The following is a 21,961-nucleotide window of genomic DNA, read 5'->3' as shown; positions in this document are numbered from 1 at the left end:
ACCCTACACAAGCCTAGAAAAAATATTTGCAACCTGCACAATTCCAAACCCACTATTTCTACTTTTGAAAAATGTAATATGTTAGGGACCATGAGGCTCTGGAATCATACAATCAGGCCTATCTACCTTCATTGACATTTTGCATGATGTAGCAATAGAAAAATCACTCACAGAAGTGGACTCAATAAATGTATAGGTAATAAAATAACTACCCCCTCTTTGCACTTATTAAATTAATGCAACACAAAATGATCAACTAATTCAGATCTATATGCATATGCCAATAAAAGGCAACATGCACACTAAGGACAAAAAATGTTCATCTCTCACCGTACCAGCCTGTCTGTAACATATGCCACCAAAATGTTTGCCCATCAGAAAATACAAATGATAACAATACCCATTGCACCAAATGTGCATGAACCATGTCATTCACCTATCAACCTTATCTACAATGCATACTTGAGACTGAAGACAAGCTACTTGAATGCAACTTGCATAGACGACTTCTACAATAACACTTTCCAGAGCTTACTGCAATACCATTTCACACTTACACAAAGGACATGTCATTAGCAGTCTACCTCATGCGACAATTTGAGCTGCAAGGAACTTTCATCATCGCAATGAACAATTCAATTGTTGATGTCATGAGTGAACCCACTATAGTAAGAAACTATCCACTTACATTTCCCATTTATCCATTGACTGGATACCATTGTCAACACAAAATACTAATGTATAATTACTTCTTTACAAATTGTAGAGCACCTAGCAGGAAACAAATATATGACAACATAATTTTCCACCAGCATACAATTAGAGCAAAGGTACGCATGACAGCTTCCACTGATCTTTTTGTACTGACAAAACTGTATGCAGCCTCCATTTATTACAGCCAAAAACTATTCCTAACTTATTGAAACATCTGCTCTATTTCTAGGTTACTTGCACAATACAAAGAATGAATTTTGAAATAGCCAGCACCGTTTCCAAAATCGTGCTTTCACGATCACTTTCAATATGTTTTACTCTCAGCAAATTATGTAAATGTAGCTATAATAGTTCTGAATAGAATGAATTATATTCAATTACTGGAAACTATGGACAATGAGAAATGTTTCTTTTTGGTAATAGGCTGCAATCTACAAAAGCATTTTGTATCAGAATACACTTAAACTTTACCTCACCAGCTGGATCTATACATGCAATGGAACTGGTTGGTTCATTTTGGAGGCATGCGAAAACTACCTTGCAAAGCCACATGTTAGGATTATAGCATAAATTTTCAGGAAGAAAATAGTTTATTAGGTGACTTATAATTGTTGCACAGTATATATTAAGACTTAAAGTAATTGCGAAAGGATTTATATATCTTTTTGTGTCCATAGTTTCATATTGGTATTTATATGCTATTTGCAACAAATCTATAATTTTTTGCACAAGAATAATGGACAATAGTCACTGTACTTGCATACTTCATCAATTAGCATATGTTCACCGATTTATTATTTTTCCCTTTCATTCAATCAGCATGAATTTTTAGGAAGAAAATAGTTTATTAGGCAATTTATAATTGTTGCATAGTATATATTAATACTTACAGTAATTGTGAAAGGATTTATATATCTTTTTGTGTCCATGGTTTCATATAGATATTTATATGCTATTTGTAACAAATCTATAAATTTTTGCACAAGAATAATGGATAATAGTAATTGTAATTGCATACTTCATCAATAAGCATATGTTCAATAATTTACTATTTCAAGACTAATGATTCTGAATGAATCAAATTATTTGAAGAGAGCTGATTTTGAATGAATGAATGAAAGGAAGTTTTCACTACTATTCTGTGATTGATTATGTTTCAGATTAAAATCAACTTATGCTTTGATTACAATAGACATATTTTGTGCTTGATTGCTATTTACAACATTCTTTAACAATTCATTATTTCACTAAAGATATCATTAACCTTGCTTAACAAACTTCTTAGACATGATTGTCAACATTGCAAATTCAATCACCATCAATGTAGACATAGAATAACTTTCCATATCCACTAGCAAAACCACACACCTCACTCCACATCAACACCTCCTTCACTCTCCCCACACAAGTCAAGGACTAAAGCTCAATCAGAGCTCTTGTTTGTATTTTTAATACAAAACTAACCTTTCCTAAGTTTTCTATCAACCAAGAAAATTAATAAGTATAATTCTAAATTACACATGGTCAAACCTAATTTAAGGGAAACTTGTAAATTTCATATTTAGGATATGTCAGATATTAATTATGATGGAAGTTAACCTATTCAAAGGAAATACTTCATTATTCAATATTCAGAACAAGAACATTTTAAGACAAGAAAAATTGACATAATTACTTACTAACAACACTATGTTGAGAAATATCAAATGTGGGGAATAGCAAAACCATCAATGAATGCACACAAGATGGTAAATTAGATTCATTCAAAATTGGAAATTATATAAAATAGACATAGTCTACCTAGCACAAGTAACTGCAAGTTCTTTCATCTTAGCATCACATAACACAAAAAATAGTTCAAACCAATGCATCAAATGTCAATCAAACACTAAAGTGAAATTAAAACCAACCAAAAAACTACAATATACATATATTAAATGTAGTAATTTACATTGTTTTCTATGAATAAACAATCATGACACATGGTGAAGATGCCTTCACTTACACCATTCAAATGTTAGAAAAAAACCCTTTATTGGAGTTAATGCTAATAAAAGTTTAGAAGAACAAGATTTGGAATCCTTAATAGAGTTTCCCCATTGAAATATGTAAAATATATAATAAATATTAGAGATCTAAGTGTAGGGTTAAAACTTGGCACACAATAAGGTTATTTGACACATTTGATTTAAGACAACAATATGAACATCATGAATTTGTGCTAAAAACAAGAGCTCTTTGTGAACTAGAGTCCTTGGCTTTTGGAATCCTAAAAATGTTTATGTGGATTCAAGATGACAGTAACATAACATGAGTTTAGAATAGTTGTTGCAAGCACACAAAGATATCTTTCTTCTTTGTTGCTTTGAAGTGCACTATGCATATAGTTTCCCCTTATTCATCATATTCGCAATTTGAAGAACACCATTGAATACCGTGTAGTAAAATATTGATAAGAGGTGTGATGAAGTTGCAAATGTTTAAAACATAGCTTCATCATCATGATAAATGTTTTTCATGGATTTAAGCAACATTAAAAAAGTGAAAATATAAGCAAAATATGAAATCCATGAAAAAGTTTAAATAAGTCCAACAATTATAAATGATATTATCTAAGTTATGAAATATAATATTAAAAAGAAATAATGATATATCTAGAATATATTACAAAACAATGTTTAAGAAAGATAAATTAAATATTAAATTTATAAATATTTAAACATAAATAAAATTAGAAAATGTAAAATTGTAATAAAATAGAATGTCAAAAAGGTAAATTATAAAAATTTAATAAAAGTAAAATAATTTTTTTAATTTAAAGTAAAATCCAATTGAAAATGTAAAAAGTAAATTTTTTAAATTTTGATTATGTTATTTACTGATAAATGATAAAATCTTATCAATCAAAACAAGAGAAAAAATTAGCTAAATCCTCTTTCACAAAATCTTATTGCTCATTCTCATAAGATTCTAATTCCTCTCTCGCATTATTTCTCACATTTAGTGTTCATCATAAATTAGCCAACGAGTGACGAGAATGATGTCAAATAAAAAATAAGAGGTGAGGAAATCTACACATTTAATATTGTTATTAGTCCACATTGCAATTTCTCTAATTGAAAGGAAATACAGTATCTCAAATTTATCTTAACAAAGACAACAATTGATTGAAGTTAAATTCGTTTGTATTAATGATGAATGGACACCCTTTCTTCTTAATGTCCAAATGGAGGATGCATTTATTTATATTTTAATTATTCGACAACAGACCTTTCTTTGCTGCTGTATGAGTTGTCCCATCATGCATTTATTTATATAATTAATTTGATCTTATCCACATCTTTTTGTTACTTTTTCTAATTTGAAAAATAGAGTTTAAACCCAGGGAATTAGCTAGCCACCAATCAGAAAATAGGAATTTCTTTGTTCTAATTATTTTTAAAAATATTTGCCACTAAAGTTTAGCTCCTTAAAATTAGTCCTTGCAAATTAATAGAAGTCAAATGAAAACATTTATTTCCAGGGACTAATAATTCCATATATAGACTCTCCTTTAAAGAAATACTTTTAACTTCCAATCAGTCAAAATAAAGGTTACATTACACGAGATTCCAGAAGAAAGAATAGAATAAAGAGCAAAACATCAAATCTGTGCCGAACGGTCATACCCGTGCCGTTGAAACCCTGAAGCTTAACAACATAATATAATGTTAGTATCAAAATAAACAAACATAGATGTGATAAGCGCCAAAGCTTTGACGGCGGATGGTCAATCTTTGAAAACATTGTGTGTTTTATTTCAAGCTAATCTATGAGGAGTACTGAGTTTGCTCTGTCCACACTCCAAATAGTGGATTGACCAAGTGAAGCACTTCATTACAAAATACCTTGATCTCTGAGGGGGCTAATTAAACAATCCCAAGCAAAATCAGCAGTTAAGAAGATGGCATGGTACATTTCATCAATGCCAAGCCCGTTCAAAAGGTACATGTTACTATTTCTTGTGATCCTTGCGTGGAAGGCAACGTTATCATCCTCAACTGAAATACAAAAGTTCGATCAGTTGATGGAAAAGCTCTTGGCCTACGGTAACGTTCCAGGAGCTCAGTTGGCCATTGCCAAATATGGTCGTCTCAAATATTTCAAAGCTTTTGGAGCCGCCAATCTTCAAAATGGAGTGTTACTCACTACCCGCCACATCATGAGATTCAACAGCATCTCCAAAGTCATCACAGGGGCCACCATTCTCAAACTCATTCAGGTCACTCTAACATCAATTGAGTAGTATATTAATTAACATGAGTTGCAACTTACTTATAATTTATACTCAAATTACACTGTACATTGATTAATGGTTTGAGGTTTTTTATTAATACAGGAAGGGCGGCTGAGTCTGGAGGAAAAACCCTTTCTTTTTCTGGACAATCTCTCACCTCCAAGAGGTGCTGCAGTCGATCAGCGATTGATGAACATCACAATACAACATCTGCTACAGCACTGTGGAGGGTGGAATGAAAGCTTAGCAGAGCACAATGTTTTCATGCTTCGAGGGGCTCTATATGCATCACACTCTTTTGGCCAGCTGCTCCTCCAACTGTGCACGATGCTATTCGTTACATGAAAGGTGTAGCATTAGATTTCGATCCTGGGTCTGCCATGTACTACTCCAATTTGGATTACGCCGTTCTTGGAAGGGTCATTGAGAAGGCCTCTGCAATGAAATAAGGGCTTCCAATCGCATATGATAAGTATAAAAATAGAAAAACATTATAAAGCTTGCTAAAATTTGTTATGCTTTAAATTTTCGTTAATTGTAACACAAGCAATCTTTTTCCCTTATGTCTAGTCTTTTCTAGATATTTGTCATTCTTCTCATTTGTTTTACCAAAGTTTATGTCCACAACACTCCTTGTAAGCTCAACTTGGTGCACTTAGATAACAAAATGTCGCATTGAAGTATGACTTCAATTCCTTACCTACTCAATCAAGGTATATTTTCAGATTAGTTTTCCTTAAGAAAATTATTTTTTTGTGTGATTATGACACCAATATTATGGTCATTTAAATTTGAAGGGACTATGTTGGCCTCAAAGAAAACAATTGTGAGAGGACTTCCATCAATGAAAAAAAAGTTTGTCCAAGTTGTGCCTTTAAAACATAACATTAATATAACTTTCAATTGAACAGTCATTAAGGGTCAAATCTGAAGTAGAATTGATATTTATTGACAATTATTCACATCACACTATGGGTTTGTATTATCAAGAGAAATCCTTAAAAAGATTACATGGCTCTAAAACATAAATGTCTTTGAAGAAATGAAAAGTGGTGATTTGCTCAAAATCCTAAAACCTAATAGAGCAAGAGAATTTATTGTTGAAGATTTTATTGATTTTAGCACTAGTGGTATAGAAAGACAACTTATTGCAACTTATCCATGTTGATTGGAAAGGTTAAGCACTGAGAGGGTGGGCAGGGGGTGAATAGGTACTTATTAGTTTTGAAAAATCTTACTTTTATCTTATAACACTTCTTGTATTGTTCACTAATAGTAATTCCAATATTATCGATATATTGGAACTTAAAAGAATAAACTAAATAATAGTAATACACAAATAAATTCCCAACCATAACACATGAATTTTTGGTTACATAGAAACCCTTTGCCAAAGGAAAAAAACTATGTTAGGGATTATACCCACAACTTCTTCACTATTGTAGAAAAAGATTTCCTATTAGGGCTTACAGTATTGTCACCTTCTGAGTGATTCACCCATTAAGGAGTGACTAACAGAATATGAGTTTTATTATAGGCCTATTAAGACATATCTATAAGGAGTTTTTATCCTTCCTATGAGGCATTTACCCTGTTAACTAGAAAAGTTCATACATCAACTTAACAGTCATGTGAGAGACTACCTTGTTAAAGGATTTAAAATAACTTGTACAAAATTGGTTAGGATTCCATACAAGATGATTGATGTTGTTATGCTTCCTTCCAAGCTTGGTAGATCCTTTCAATTCTAGTACTTCTCAATTCTCTCTCTCTCTCTCTCTCTCTCTCTCTCTCTCTCTCTCTCTCTCTCTCTCTCTCTCTCTCTCTCTCTCTCTCCACTTTTTCTCTATATGTGTGTATATGTTCAATATGTAGTTAATTCTTATATAAATTTTCTCCTTAATTATGTTGATCTCTTTGTGAAATCTCATCATTCGATTCTAGAGTTCATCCTTCTAAAATTCACCATAAGTTGTATTTCCCTATTATCTATTGTTATGTGAACCTTCCTTTATCTGATATCTAACTTCCTTATATTATGATAATATTTCCTTCTTTTTGATAACTTCACATTATACTGATAGCTATGATCTCATTCGGATAACCCTTTCTTCTATCTAATAGTATACCATATATACCAATAGTGCTTTTCTTTATAGGTTATGTGTGTGTTCCCTATTTCTTTTATAGCAATGAAAAAACTATGTAGTAATCTACATCATATGCCAACAATCTCCCACTTTAGCATTGATGGAAAAACAAAATCATTCAAAAAAAAATCATCCCATGATTCCAAAACCTAGTTCTTTTATGTTCATTGTTTCCAAACAATTTATTCATTACAAATATAAATTCATGTACCCCTTTCTTTATTCAATTAAATTCATCTCTTCCCTCTTTTTATGGTAGTCAATGTCAATTACAATATAAAATTATATATATATATATATATATATATATATATATATATATATATATATATAGAGAGAGAGAGAGAGAGAGAGAGAGAGAGAGAGAGAGATGTGAAAATTGAAATTATATACAACTTATCTATGTTATCAGTATATCGATTACCTATATATTTAACAAAACCATATCCTAGTTATCTTTTAAAGATTTAAGACTAATGATATGTCATTGTAGGCTAGTTCCTCAAGGTTGTCAACTTGACATGATTATGGTAACCATCCAACTCATTCATCTTCAACAAGATTACACCTAATGATATCCATATGCAATGTAATTAAACCTTCTTGTTCTACAACTTCTAAAATAATGAGTGTTGTCTAGCTATGTGTTCTTGTTCTCTTGACATGAAATCATGCATTTCAGTGAATGCTCCACAAAATTTGATCTAGAAGGTGCTAAGCTTTTGATGTGACTTGTTAATTCACTATGTACACCAATAATCCTTGTATCTACATAAACAATAAATATATTGAAAATTTACATAGACAAGTATACATGGTTATTCCCTTAGTTAAAATTCCCTTCAAAGAATTAAAGAACCAGTGCAGTTCACTCTTCACATATTTTATTTTGGCATACAATCTCTGCATAATCTTTCCTTCAACATTTGGGTTGCTTCTCAAATGAATTATTCTCCAAACTTTATTCATAAATTTCATCAAGATAAAATTTAACCATTTCTATACAAAAATATTCTTTATTAGAATGGTCTCAAGAATTAAATCTTCTTGAGCTTTGTCTCTGTAGTAGATTCTTTTGATTATCAATAACTTCTTCAACAATTACGTGCTCTCTATTTGATGGCTTATTGAAACTAGTGGGTGTATTGGAATTTGGTTGATATACTATGAAGGTATCATCAAAATGGATCACTTTTGCCTCTGAGTAGGCTTGATTTTACTCTTCTTGTAATACTTTGTTCCATAAATTCTTAGGATTTTTTTGTATTATGTTCTCCTTGTCATATAAAACCATAATAGCTAATGTCATCATTTTGGATGCTCGTTTGTGTCTTTCTAGACAAATTTCAATATAATTCTCAGATAGCTTTGATAGTAAATCTTTTAAGATATATTTTCTTAGTTCCTAATCTCTATGATGTGTCGAGTTTTATCTTACTAATAAAGTATCATATAGTTCCTTAGGTACATTATCTACAACCTCTCCTAGTTTTTTGTTGTATTCTTTAAAATTTTTAACGATTTCATCTTAAATTCAAATTTTGGTCCTATTCCAATAATTTGGAAAACTTCTAATTCTCCCAATTGTAGTCTAGTCTTTGATATATATAATTCCATCTCCTTGAGATCTATAGGATTTATTAATAGGGAGTCTCCCATAATTGAGTTACACTAAACTATATACTCAAAGCCATTTATTATCTAATGTTGCATGTGATATGAGTGATTTTTGTCCACTTAATACAAATAATATAGTCAAAGTTTCTTCAGGTAAAGAGGATAAACATGAAGGGAAGAAAACATTATTGAAGGTATAGTTGGAAATTGTTATTATTGGTGAACATATTTTTCCTTTGAAAATAAATATAGAATATGACTCAGAGATGCCCAAATGGAAGAACAAACACATCAAAAGTAGGATGTGTTACCATTGATTGGTAACTCTCCTCTAAATTGTAAGGCAGAACTCCCTTATAGAAATATTTGCAATGAATTAAATGATAGGACATATCTTTAATGTGAAGGATGAAAAGGTTTTCTATCATTCATTCATAAGCATTAAATCAATGTGATTATAAGATTTTCTATTTAATACTTTACATAGTAGAGGAGATGAAAGAAGTTTGACATATCATTCTGCAAGAGGTGAGTATGCAAACCACAAGATTACATACGACACATGCTTGATACAACAAGGAGGAAGATATTAAGAAGCATGGAAAAGAGAACCATATGATTAATCTTAATCAGGAAAACAAATTTATAGACCACATGACCTATGAAAAATATTTAGCCTTATTTCTAAGTATAACAAAATGATCACAAGACCATTCTATATCATGTCCCTATAATCAAGAATGTAGAAAACATCATATAAAATTCCATATCTTCCCTTATTAAAAGTATCATAAAGATGTATTCCCTCTTCTAGCAGCCTCACGTCTTGCCCCGAAAGAAGAACCCCTCATTGTTATCAAGTTCCCTATTAAATACCTAGCTCTCCTTGTAACAATTTAGTTATCAATAGAACCGGTTCTTGATATTCTATAAAGTTTTAAATAGAAACCTTTATATATAGCCTCTTCACTATCTTTCACAAGCCTTATCAAATGATTCTTTGATTCAATCTATTAGAAGTTTTTTGGCAACACCTTCAACAGTGCTTCATGTTGGCCACCCTTAAACATCAAACACTAAGGGAAGAATTAAACTTGAGAAAAAAAAAATTCAAATTTGACTATTTAACACTTTTAATCTAGGAATTAAACTTAGTGTGTCATGTTTAAGCCATTCCCTTCATGTCATGTCAAACTCATAGATGATTGTACAACATATTGCCTCAACATTGACAAAATGCCTATTTTTACCTTCATCTAGTGGTGTCTCTATTTGTATAGTAAAAAGAATCTTTTTTTTTATCATATACTAGTGAATTTATATTAATTTAGCTCCTCTATCACAACATTGCATCTGAGATTGCTATCACGTCTACTTGGTGTAACAATGATATCTTATCACAATATGACTACCACCAACAAAACTTCACTGAAACCTATATAGATATTGTAATCACCTAAGTATTTATATCTCTCTTCTTTGATGATGCCTTTACATCCTAGAAACAATGATTGATGAGGAAATGACAACCATTAATTATGACTTTCTAAGACATGTGACTCTTGGGCTAGCCTTATAGTGCATGAATTTTCATAGTTGATTGTACTTAATCAATTAGTTTTGACCTCACTAATTTGTTCGCATTTTGAAGCATCCCATGCTAGAAATAGATAATACTGAGAGGGGGGAGGGGGGGGTGAATCAGTATTCTAAAAACTTTTTACCACATCTAAATATTGTTAATTACTTTATAACTTGCATATGAAAGTAAACCAACAATGTTGAACACTAAATATAACCATGCCCAAAGAGAACTCATTACACCATTATTTGTTAACTAGGGAAAACCTAGCCAAGGGAAAACCCTGATGGGGATGATACCCACAAGATGATCCACTAAACAAAAAAATATTGTTAAGGATATTGACCATGTTAGAAGTTTTTGAAATACATATAATGTCTTGAATCCTTCTTAGAGGACTAGGCCCTATTAAAAGCCTCGACCTTGTTAGGAGTTGCTTCAACCATGATAAGAGTGGGTGGATCAAATACAATGTATGCAAGAAGAACCCACTTCCCTAACATGCAATATACAATTAAGTTTTTCAAAAGGATAAACTTATTCAAACAATATTGTCTTAATATTGTATCTCACTCTTGCTCTAATCATACATCATATTTTGCATCACATAAGGCTCACATATCATTTAAGATTTCTTCTCAATCATTCACATAACATCTACATCACACTTTATCTGTGCAATATAAAATCTTTACTTGTATCTTGCAAACTAATAAACCTCTGCTCAATTGGCCTTAATGCTTTTACATGCTTGAGAAAATATAAAAATGACTTTGGATAAACATCTAGGATGTTGGCCTATCATGACTTAGTAATTATTTTATCAACAAAATAATTCCTTAAGTCATACAATCTAATTCTTTGATATGCTCTATCGTGTTTAGTTAAATACCTAAACTAGTATTTTGACTGTAAGTTGTGTTGCACCATCCATACAGGTCTATGAACTGACATACACATCATCACATTGTCATCTATTGATCCTTAACTACACATGTGCTAACTCAAACTTAGTCACTTGTACATGTCATATCTATCTTTGTATTTTTGCAATCTATCTAACACTTAGACAATTTTCTAACTATGATTGCATAAATAAAATACTAAATACATGTTGCCATAAATGACAATACTTCAGACATTTAACTAGCCATATTGCCAAATCACGTTCACGTTTTCCCCAAAGTGGGAAAGAGAGAGATATTCCACTAATAATACACAAGCTTCATCATGATTATATAGGAAGACCATTGATTGATATATATTATGAGTCAGGGGCTTTGAATATATATGCCAAAGGATTGACTCTCTGTAGCTCTGACTTGGTTACATTATAGGCATTGATTTCATAGTTCCAGTATTGGCTCGAGCACCACCTTTTGGATTGTGGAATGCACATTTACATTCACACTATAATCCCACTAGGGATATTCCTACTATGGAAGCTCAATAACAGTTCACAGGTTGATGGTGTCATGAAACTACTATTCCATATGCTAACAAATCATTTATATAATTATATCAACATTTTTCCAAATGTAAAACATCTCTTTATACCCTAAACACACCTAGAATATTCAAACATCTCATGGTCTCTTCCAAGATCAACATGTGCCTTAATGTTAATTTGATGTCATCTAATGGGGAAATAGAGAAAGTGGAACCTAACTATTACCCCTTTCATATTTCATCTATGCCAAGACTTTCTATTTGACCACACTCCTTGGCTTGAAATATTTTGCAGTGATCTACACCTTCGAGTCTTTGTTCACTATTTCAATCCTCAATCAGCATTTGGTCAAATAGTTCACACACAATCTCCATACCATCGATTATGGTGAATCACCAAGAAGGCTGATGATCTTAGGGTTCAAGTATTGAATACTATGGTGCTTCAAGAAGACTCTATTTCAAAGATGTTTGTGATATATACACCATCGGACGGTTCATCTTAGTGAGAATCAAAGGCATCATCCTTTAGACCATGGATCAGATGTCAATAGCATTGTTGTCACTTAGGTTTGCACCCTTGTCCAAGGCCTATGCACGAGGACAACCTAGTGAAACATGGAAACAACCTCCAAGCTGTGGGACTTGAACTGCGAGGTTGAGTCTCCGGAGAAGGCCGGCTTCCTCTTACTATCAGGGTGCACCTAACTACTCTTGGAGAGGAAAAGGGAGAGAGAGAGCATGAAAGAAAATCTACCTAGTCTAATCTAAGGAGCTAATGCACCAAAATAGAGTGTTCAGACTTCTTTTCTGCCCATATATGCACTACAAAACCAAGATAACATCCAAAAGACATACACACCCAGACTTATGTCAATCAATAACCACATACAGATCAGAGAACCAACTGAATAACACAAGGAAAATGATTCACTTATATATTATCCAATAGGCCAAAAATAGACACAGTATGCAAGCCACAGATCTCAACAATACACCAATGAGAGGCAAGATGGATGCACATACGCATTGATGGCTGAAGGAGATGATACAGAATGTTATACAGCTCAGAGACAAAGGGAATTTGCAATAGAAGAGAAATCAGAAAAGGAATCCCCTCAGAAAAGATCACAAAATTGCCTTTATAGCTCAGGCATAACTGAATATTTTTTGCATTACATTTACTTCTCAACTACTGGCAATAACTTCTCACCCTAAAAATCCAATCAAAGACCTGGTGGTCTCAAGTACCAAAATCTAATATTCCTCTGAGAAAGAGCCTGGAGAAGACAGAATGGCGCCATAACTGCACTCTGACTAGGTAGATGGATCGACTGAGATGGTGGAGTGTCTCCCTATGTTTCACATTCATTTCTGGTAGGTCAGGATCAATCATGAAGATCAGATCACAAGATAAAATCGATCACCTTTGCCCCTTACGTTCATGAATCAGCAGGGGGTCAGAGAGTCAACCTAGTTTCACAAGCCAACTGGGCCACGTGGGCCAATCACTTCTTTTCATTCTGCCACCTGGAAAGTCCTCTGTGGTTGACCTCCCATCATTGAACTAACCGCACCACCCTAGAACTGTTATCTCTAACTATGACGGTTACACTAACTGCCAACCGACCGTCAATCCTGACTGGGCCAGTGAGACATGTGTCATCAGGGCGCTATGTCACCAACGTATACATCATGTAGCTTCTTCATAGTGCGATGGCGCCTACCATCGATCATCTTGATCTGACGGCCACAAAAGATCTATCCCTCTTTACTGCGCTGGCTGCATGGAAATATGGCCCCACCAGGACACGTGGTGCTAGGGCACTATGTCGCCAATGTTATCTCCCGAGCAGTTCCTCATAGCGCAATGGCACCCACCGTAGATCTGTTTCAATCTGACGATCAGAACTACGTCACACTCTGCACATCATTTCCTCTTAAAACCATTGGGCCTGTGAAACACTATGCTCTGACATGTACACTTGGCACCTCCATGCTGGCCATTTGAAGCACCGACCTGGAAGTTCTGAGGCTTGACCCCACGGAGTGGCCATGTGTCAACTAGGCACCATGTCACTATGAGAAAATTGAGGTCAAATTCCCATAGTGCCATAGCACCCAACTGATGAGATGTCCTTTGATTTGCACGTGGCTTCCTTTGATTCGCCACCATGGCGCCGAGCTTTTGACTATGCAGATGAGGTACAAATAGGACCCAACTGTCTGATCGCTCCTATCGTCGATCTGATCTTTCGTTTGGGCACTATGTCACCAATGGAAAAATCGTGGGTTTTTTGTTGGCGACATGGCGCCTTACCACTTTTTGAGACTTTCGGCCGTTAGAACATGCTCGCCCACCACCGTGAACACTTTTCGGTCCATCGTGAAACTTTTCTGACCCGTCGAACATTGGGACGTGTTCGCTGAATGTGGACCCACCAACGCAATGTGTTGTCAAGGCGCTATGTCGCCATCATAAATCTTGCAGAGCTTCCCCATAGCACGATGGTGCCATTTGTTGATTTGCCTTGATCCGATAGCAGAGAACTTGCGGGCCACAAAACATATGTTATAAGGTTCAGGACTTGGTATTTAATATTCTCATGGGTATTAAAATATTACTAATTGGGGAGGTGACCATTGGGCGGGGTAACATTTGAATTTTGAAATTTGGCGAGGCAAACAAAATGTGGTAACATTCTGGCGACTCACAGGGGATGCAAGCCTGCTATGCATTAGATCAGTGCTTGTGAAAAATCCATTGGGCTATGGAGTCAAAAAATATGAACCTAAGAACTGAAAAACCCTAACTTGTTTGTGAGGAGAACAAAACATTGAAAACCCTAGCTCTACAACTACAACTGGAAACAAAAAACAAAACTTCCTCTGCAACCTGAGACACCTTAAAAACTGCTACCTCACAGGGAGACGGCTGTGTCCATGCACTTCTTGAAAAGCAGGAAATAACAGAAAAGAAACTAAACTACTTATGTACATGGATCCATAAATTTTTAGAAACAGGGCTTCAGATAGATCCCATTGACTGGAATGGGCAAAATCTCTCCATTTGGCCTGCTCAACTGAAATGCATTAGCCTGTTTGCAACTGGCAATCAGATAGGGGCCACTCCATAGTGGGTCAAACTTGGAATGTCTTCCTAGTTTTGCTCTATTAGAATCCCACTTTAGAACTAAATCTCCTTCTCTGAAGGTCCTAACCCTAGTTTTCTTATCAAAACTCCTTTTCATTTGCTGCTGATGTATCTCTAGGGTTTGCATAGCCTTATTTCTCTTTTCTTCTAGTTCAATCAACTCGGCCATTCTTACTGACATGGCATTATCTTCAATCAGTTCCAGCTGATGAGCCAACTCCAAGGATGGGAATTCCAATGAAATTGGGAGTCTAGCCTCCCTACCATATACTAGCACAAAAGGTGAATTCCCAATAGATCTCTTGGGTGTTATCCTATCAGCCCATAGAGTAGTCCTTAATTTCTTATGCCAGACCCTCTAATTGTCTTCTATTGTCCTCTTCATGATTCTGATTAGATTCTTGTTGGAAGACTCAGCCAAACTATTGCCCTGGGGATAGTAATTTTATGATGTGCTCAGGTAGATATTGTGATTCATTACCCATGCACAAATTTGGGTCCCAACAAAAGACCTAGCATTGTCCGAAATGATAGTAGAAGGAGCACCAAACCTAGATACAATTCCATCAAGGAATTCAACAACTGATGGTTCTGTGGCATCCTTCAAGGCAACTGCCTCTGTCCATCTAGTGAAATAATCAGTAGCAGCCAAAATCCATTGATGACCTGCACTAGATGGAGGATTAATGGGGCCTATAAAATCCAACCTCCACTGGGTAAAGGGCTGATCCACCTGAATAGGACGAAGGTGGAGAGCTGCAAGCCTCTGTTTTCCTGAAAAGAAAGCACACTTCTCACATTTTCTCACATATCTATAACAATCATTGAACAGAGATGGACAATAATAACCAGCCCTCATGATCTTCATGGTAGTTGTTCTTGCAGAGAAATGGCCACCATCAGGGCCATCATGAAGTTCCTTAATCATCCTTTTAGCCTGATCCTTTTCAATGCATCTCAACAGGGTCCCATTAAAATCCTTCCTGAATAGGATACCATCAATTACAACATAGGGGATGGACAACAGTCTATATTATCTCCTTTTGGTTCTGTCCAATCCCTGAGGGTATCCATTCCCTGATAAGAAGCTCTTCATATCACTTATCCAGCTCCTTGGACCATTAGCACTTCTTTCCCCCTGCTGCTCTGTTATTACCATAGCAGCCTCTTCATCTGAATCCTGGCCTAATAACATTTCTTTGCACAATCCTCTTCGCCTTACCAGCTTGGTAATCTGAATATCGACATCATATTCCATTACCCTAGTGATCCATCCAGCTCTCTTTTCACTAATATCCTTGCTTAACAGGAAGTCTTTTACACTGGCATGGGGCACCAACAAATGGATCTTATTGTGGGATAGGAGGTGTTTGAATTTCTTCAAGGCTTTGATGACCGCAAGGGCCTACTTCTCAACAAAGCTGTACTTATCCTCATATTCCTTGAGCCCTTCACTAAAGAAAGCTATGGGCTGCTCCTCATCCTTGTCATTTGTTTGAGTCAAGACAGTAGAGATACTTGACTCACCACCTAAAGTGTAGAGGATGAAATCTTTTTCAAAATTTGGGTTCATGAGAGTAGGGGCTAAGGCTATGGCTGCCTTGATCTCTTCAAAACTCTCCTTCCCTTCCTTGGTCCATGAGAAGACCATACCTTTCTTAAGCATAGCTGTAAGAGGTTTCACCATGGTAGCAAGATTAGGAATAAACCTTATCACAAAATTTATTCTACCAATGAATCTTTGCAGCCCCTTCTTGTGTTTAGGAAGAGGAAGGGCAAGTATTGCCTTTGTTCTTTCTGGATCAATGGTCAGCCCATCCTCAGATACAATGTGTCCCAATAATTTTCCTTGGCTTGTAGCAAAGACACACTTGGCTGGGTTGAGGGAAACCCCAAACTCTCTACATCTTAGAAATACCTGTCTTAGATGATCAAAATGATCTTCTACATTCTTTGAATATACAGTTATATCATCAAGGTGTACTAAGACAAACTTGTCAATTAATTTTTTGAAGGCCATCTCCATTGCCTTCTAAAATGTGGCACCTGCATTTGTTAGCCCAAATGGCATCTTGCAATAAGCATAGGTGCCCCACTTAGTAGTAAATGCAGTCTTCTATCTGTCAGATTCCTTAACTAACACTTGGTTATAACCAGAGAATCCATCAAGAAAAGAGAATCTCCTTGAACCACTGACCTTGGACAAAATATGCTCCATGGAAGGGAGAGGATGGTGATCTTTAAGAGAAGCCTGATTAAGGTCTCTAAAGTCCACACACAGTCTGATTTATCCATTCTTCTTCCTTACAGGGAAAATGTTAGCTACCCATGATGAGTGTTTGATAGGAAATATTATATTAGCCTCTATCAACTTGGATAGTTCTTTTCTCATTGGGGGCTCAGTCTTAGGATTTACTGGTCTCTGTTTTTGCCTTACTAGTTTGGCCTTATCAATTAAATCTATGGTATGCTGAAACAAACTAGGGTCAAACCCTTTTAAGTCATCATAAATACATCATTAAATTCTTGACATAATTGAATGAAGTTTTCTTGCTCAGTTTCAGAACATACCTTCCCCATATTTAGAGATTTTCCATCAGCAATTGTAACTGGGGCATAATCATCCTTCTCTGCAGCTAGATTCATTCCTTTGCCTCTTGTTTGATCATCAGGATTAAAGACACTCTCCAAGGTTATGAGACCCTTGGGAAACTTGTTATAATTGAGATGAATGATCTAATCACCATAGTGATCTTGTAGTCTTGACTGATTTCTATCTGAGAATTCTGCCTCATTCTGCAAGAAACTCACAATTTTCTCATTGGAATCAAACACCTGCCAATGAGTGTTGTTGTCAGGGATGGTAGGCCTCACTACCACCCTTATTTGTTGCTTCTTCTTTTCCTCAAGATTCCTTGGTACATCATAAGCTGCACCCACTATTGCAAGTCTATCAGCATGTTTATTTTCTTTCCCAGGGATGCTCTGAATATTAAATGCATTGAAGCCCTCAAGAAAATCCCAGACTCTGTGTTTGTAAGACTTGAGCAAGCCATTTTTGGTGATATTTTGGTTTGTCACTTGGTTAACTACCAACTCACTATCCCCATATACTCTCAAGGCTTGAATTCCTCTCTTTTGGGAAACTAAGAGACCTTGAATCAAAGATTCATACTCGGCCACATTATTGGTGCAACTAAATTGGAGTCTAAAGGAGAAGTAGTATCTTATTTGTGCAGGAGAGATCAGCATAACACCAGCCCCTGATCCATTTCTATTCCTCGAGCCATCAAAGTACATACTCCATGTTCCATTCATATCATCATTAGTCCTAACAAGGTTAGGAATTTGAGCATCTTTCTCTATTATGCAATATGTACTAAGGCCTATCTCAAGAGTCTTTAACATAGGCTCAAACTGATATGCATTTGCCCACTCGTCCAAGAAGAAATCAGGAATCTCTGCTATACAAGTAGCAGGCTCATTTACTATGTCATTTTCATCCATCTCTAGAATAGGGCAATTCATGTTGATGGGATTGGGGGTGTAGGATTCACTATGATGAAGGGCTTGAGGTTCTGCTCTGATTGAGGCATTGGCTCCATATTAGGTCTTAAATGACATATATGACCAATCAGCAGATATGAATCCACCAATTTGAGCAGTGAAGTCTCTTCAAAGACAGATGATGAAATAAGGCTTGACTTCAGCAATAGATATGTCTTGAACCATAGTGCAACCAGGCCATGCATGTAGGGCCATTTCCACATTCCTAAGGATACCTACAGTTTTGATAGTACTACCATCTAATTGTAACACATCCCTAACAATGGGCTCATATTTCATTCCTAAAGCATCAGCAACACACCTAGGCATTACTGAGCTACTAGCCCCTAAATCTATCATGCAATTGTGGACTAATTTGCCCCCTATAATCAGAGAAACATAGAATGGAGGAGGTCTAACCTTTTTATTTGTCTCCACATCCCCTGTTGGTTGCAATACACTTGTGGCACTCTCCATGATAGATGGCTGATCCTTGGGTTCAATCTTCTCTAATTCTTGCTGCAACATCCTCTTCTGCATTGGTATGATAACAACAACATCCCACATAGAAATATTCACATTGGTCTTCTTCATTTTCTCTATCACACTGAATGGTGTATTAGGAATTTTGGTAGAAACTTTGGGAGCTGCACTTATAAGAGGTTGAGATGGAGCAACATAAGGATCACCTGCATCCTTCTTTCTAGAATCTTGCTTTTACTGTTGTGAAGTACTTTTTTGTTCATTTGCTATACGTGCATGAGGTGAAACACTTGAAGTTGAGGCCTTCTTAGGAGAAGGAGGGGCAGTATGTTCCATAGCTCTCTTCTTACTTCTTGTGTTATGAGCAACAGAATCCTGGTTTACATTACAATGCTCCCCAATCTGATGATTCATGAAAGAGAAATCATCATGTCCTTGAATATATGAGGCCTCCTTAGAATGATCCTCCTTGTACAATTGCTTTGCTGCAGGTTCTTGGGCAGTTAGGGCTAAATAAGATTCTGCCTTCTGGCACATGCAATAGGTATAAGAATAGTTGGAGGAAGGACATAAATCTTGATCTTGGGCCAAGTTATTTTGAGGGACTATAGCTCTGTTATGATTTGAGCTTGAAGCAGAAGCATGACTATTTTGCCTACCCTAATCAAAAGAGCTATTCCACTGATTAGGAGACCTACCACCATTTGGAGCTTGATATTGCAATTGGGGAGGCTTGCCACCTTGAGCTTGTTGTCTTTCTAAGGCCACCACTTTGTTACTCATTTTTTGTATCATAGAGAGACTATCCTCTAATCTTTTTCCTTGGTCCTTCAACTCCCTCCCTTGCTCTTGCAATTTTTTATCTAGGGTCTTCTCTCTTTTATCTGTATTCAGCACTAGACCTTGGAGCATCTCTTTGAGTTCATCTATCCCATTTGAGGATGTGGAAGCTTGAGGAACTGGAGGAAGGGCTTGTGATGGAGAAGTTGTAGGAAGAGGGGTCATTGCTAGTTGGTGGTTGGGAACATCAGGAAAGAAAGGCATAGGGGGCCTTGGAGCCAATTTTCCTCCTTGTATTAGGATGTTCTCAGCTTTTATGGCTATCTCATAAGCATTAAGCAAGGTATCTCCTCCCATAGTTTGGATTGTAGTGGCAATATCACTGTTAAAAGCTCTAAGGTAATGCAAGAAGGCATTACCAGGGGTAGGTTTCACTATAGTGGGTATCCTATCCCATGTCTTTTGAAATCTATAATTAAAATCAGTCATACATTCATGGGGGGCTCTTTTTATTATAGTCAACTGCTCTAAAAGTGACAAATGGTCACTCTTATCCTCAAAATGTTTGCATAATCCTGCTCCTAGTCCATCCCAATTAGTTATAGAACCATGAGCTAAGCCTCTATACCACTGTAATGCTTTTCCTTTTAAAGATGAGGCTAGAAGTCTGACAACAACATCATCCTCTGTAATACCATGAATATTATAGACATTTGCTACCTCTTGGATATGCTCTAAAGGGGAGATGGAAGTTTCACTAGTAAAATTGGGTATACTTTTTAGTGCAGATACTGGTATATCATGTTTTTGGGCTAACAACAGAGGACTTCCACCATTAAAGGTGGAAAAATCATGAACTCTTGGCTGTGCCATGTAAACAAGTGTTCTATTGATGAGTGTTGATGGCAATCTAGGCTGAGTTTGAGCAACAGGAGGAGTAGAGATAGATCTTACAGGTATATTAACTGTTATTACACCCCTAACTGGTGATAATGAAGTTCTAGTCCTCCTTCTTCTAGGATTTGAAAGAGAAAGCTCTTGATATTGAAATTTACCTCTAGAAGATGCCCTTGTTTCAGCTTTGGGTATGAATTTCTGCAACTTTGGCCTAGAACCAGATTTGGTGATGTTCAAAGTCGCCAAGTACCTTGAAGAATTAGCCTCTTGAAGGCTTGAATATTGAAGCCAACACTACCTCTTCAACATTAATCTCTGAAACTCTTTCTTCTTTGACACCTGTAGACTTTAAATTTTGTTTGAAAATAGTCCCACCGGGCGTGCCAAAAACTGTTGTCACTTAGGTTTGCACCCTTGTCCAAAGCCTATGCGCAAGGACAACCTACTGAAACATGGAAACAACCTCCAAGCTATGGGACTTGAACTGCGAGGTTGAGTCTCTGGAGAAGGCCGGCTTCCTCTTACTATCAGGGTGCACCTAACTACTCTTGGAGAGGAAAAGGGAGAAAGAGAGCATGAAAGCAAATCTACCTAGTCTAATCTAAGGAGCTGATGCACCAAAATAGAGTGTTCAGACTTCTTTTCTACCCATATATGCACTACAAAACCAAGATAACATCCAAAAGACATACACACCCAGACTTATGTCAATCAATAACCACATATAGATCAGGGAACCAACTGAATAACAAAAGGAAAAGGATTCACTTATATATTATCCAATAGGCCAAAAATAGACACAGTATGCAAGCCATAGATCTCAACAATACACCAATGAGAGGCAAGATGGATGCACATACACATTTATGGCTGAAGGAGATGATACAGAATGTTATACAGCTCAGAGACAAAGGGAATTTTACACTGCATACCTGGGAGCAATAGCAGAGAAATCAGAAAAGGAATCCCCTCAAAAAAGATCACAAAATTGCCTTTATAGCTCAGGCATAACTAAAGATTTTTTGCATTACATTTACTTCTCAACTACTGGCAATAACTTCTCACCCTGAAAATCCAATCAAAGACCTAGTGGTCTCGAGTACCAAAATCTGATATTCCTTTGAGAAAGAGCCTGGAGAAGATAGAATGGCGCCATAACTGGGCTCTAACCAGGTAGATGGATCGACTAAGACGGTGGAGTGTCTCCCTATGTTTCACATTCAGTTTTGGTAGGTCAGGATTGATCATGAAGATCAGATCACAAGATGAAATCGATCACCTTCGCCCCTTAGGTTCATGAATCAGTAGGGGGT

General features: G+C 35.9%; 1 pseudogene; it reads left to right on the top strand.

The window, feature by feature from the left end:
- The first annotated feature begins 4,657 nt into the window (after positions 1 to 4,657).
- LOC149553666 (polyglycine hydrolase-like) overlaps positions 4,658 to 21,961 on the top strand; it is a 68,642-nt pseudogene continuing 51,338 nt past the window's right edge.

This window comes from Cupressus sempervirens, chromosome 6 (genome assembly GCF_028749045.1).
Source record: "Cupressus sempervirens isolate cs-2001-9-10 chromosome 6, ASM2874904v1, whole genome shotgun sequence".
NCBI lineage: Eukaryota > Viridiplantae > Streptophyta > Pinopsida > Cupressales > Cupressaceae > Cupressus > Cupressus sempervirens.
Note: the sequence above shows the minus strand (reverse complement) of the source record. Positions and strands in the feature narration are given on the sequence as shown.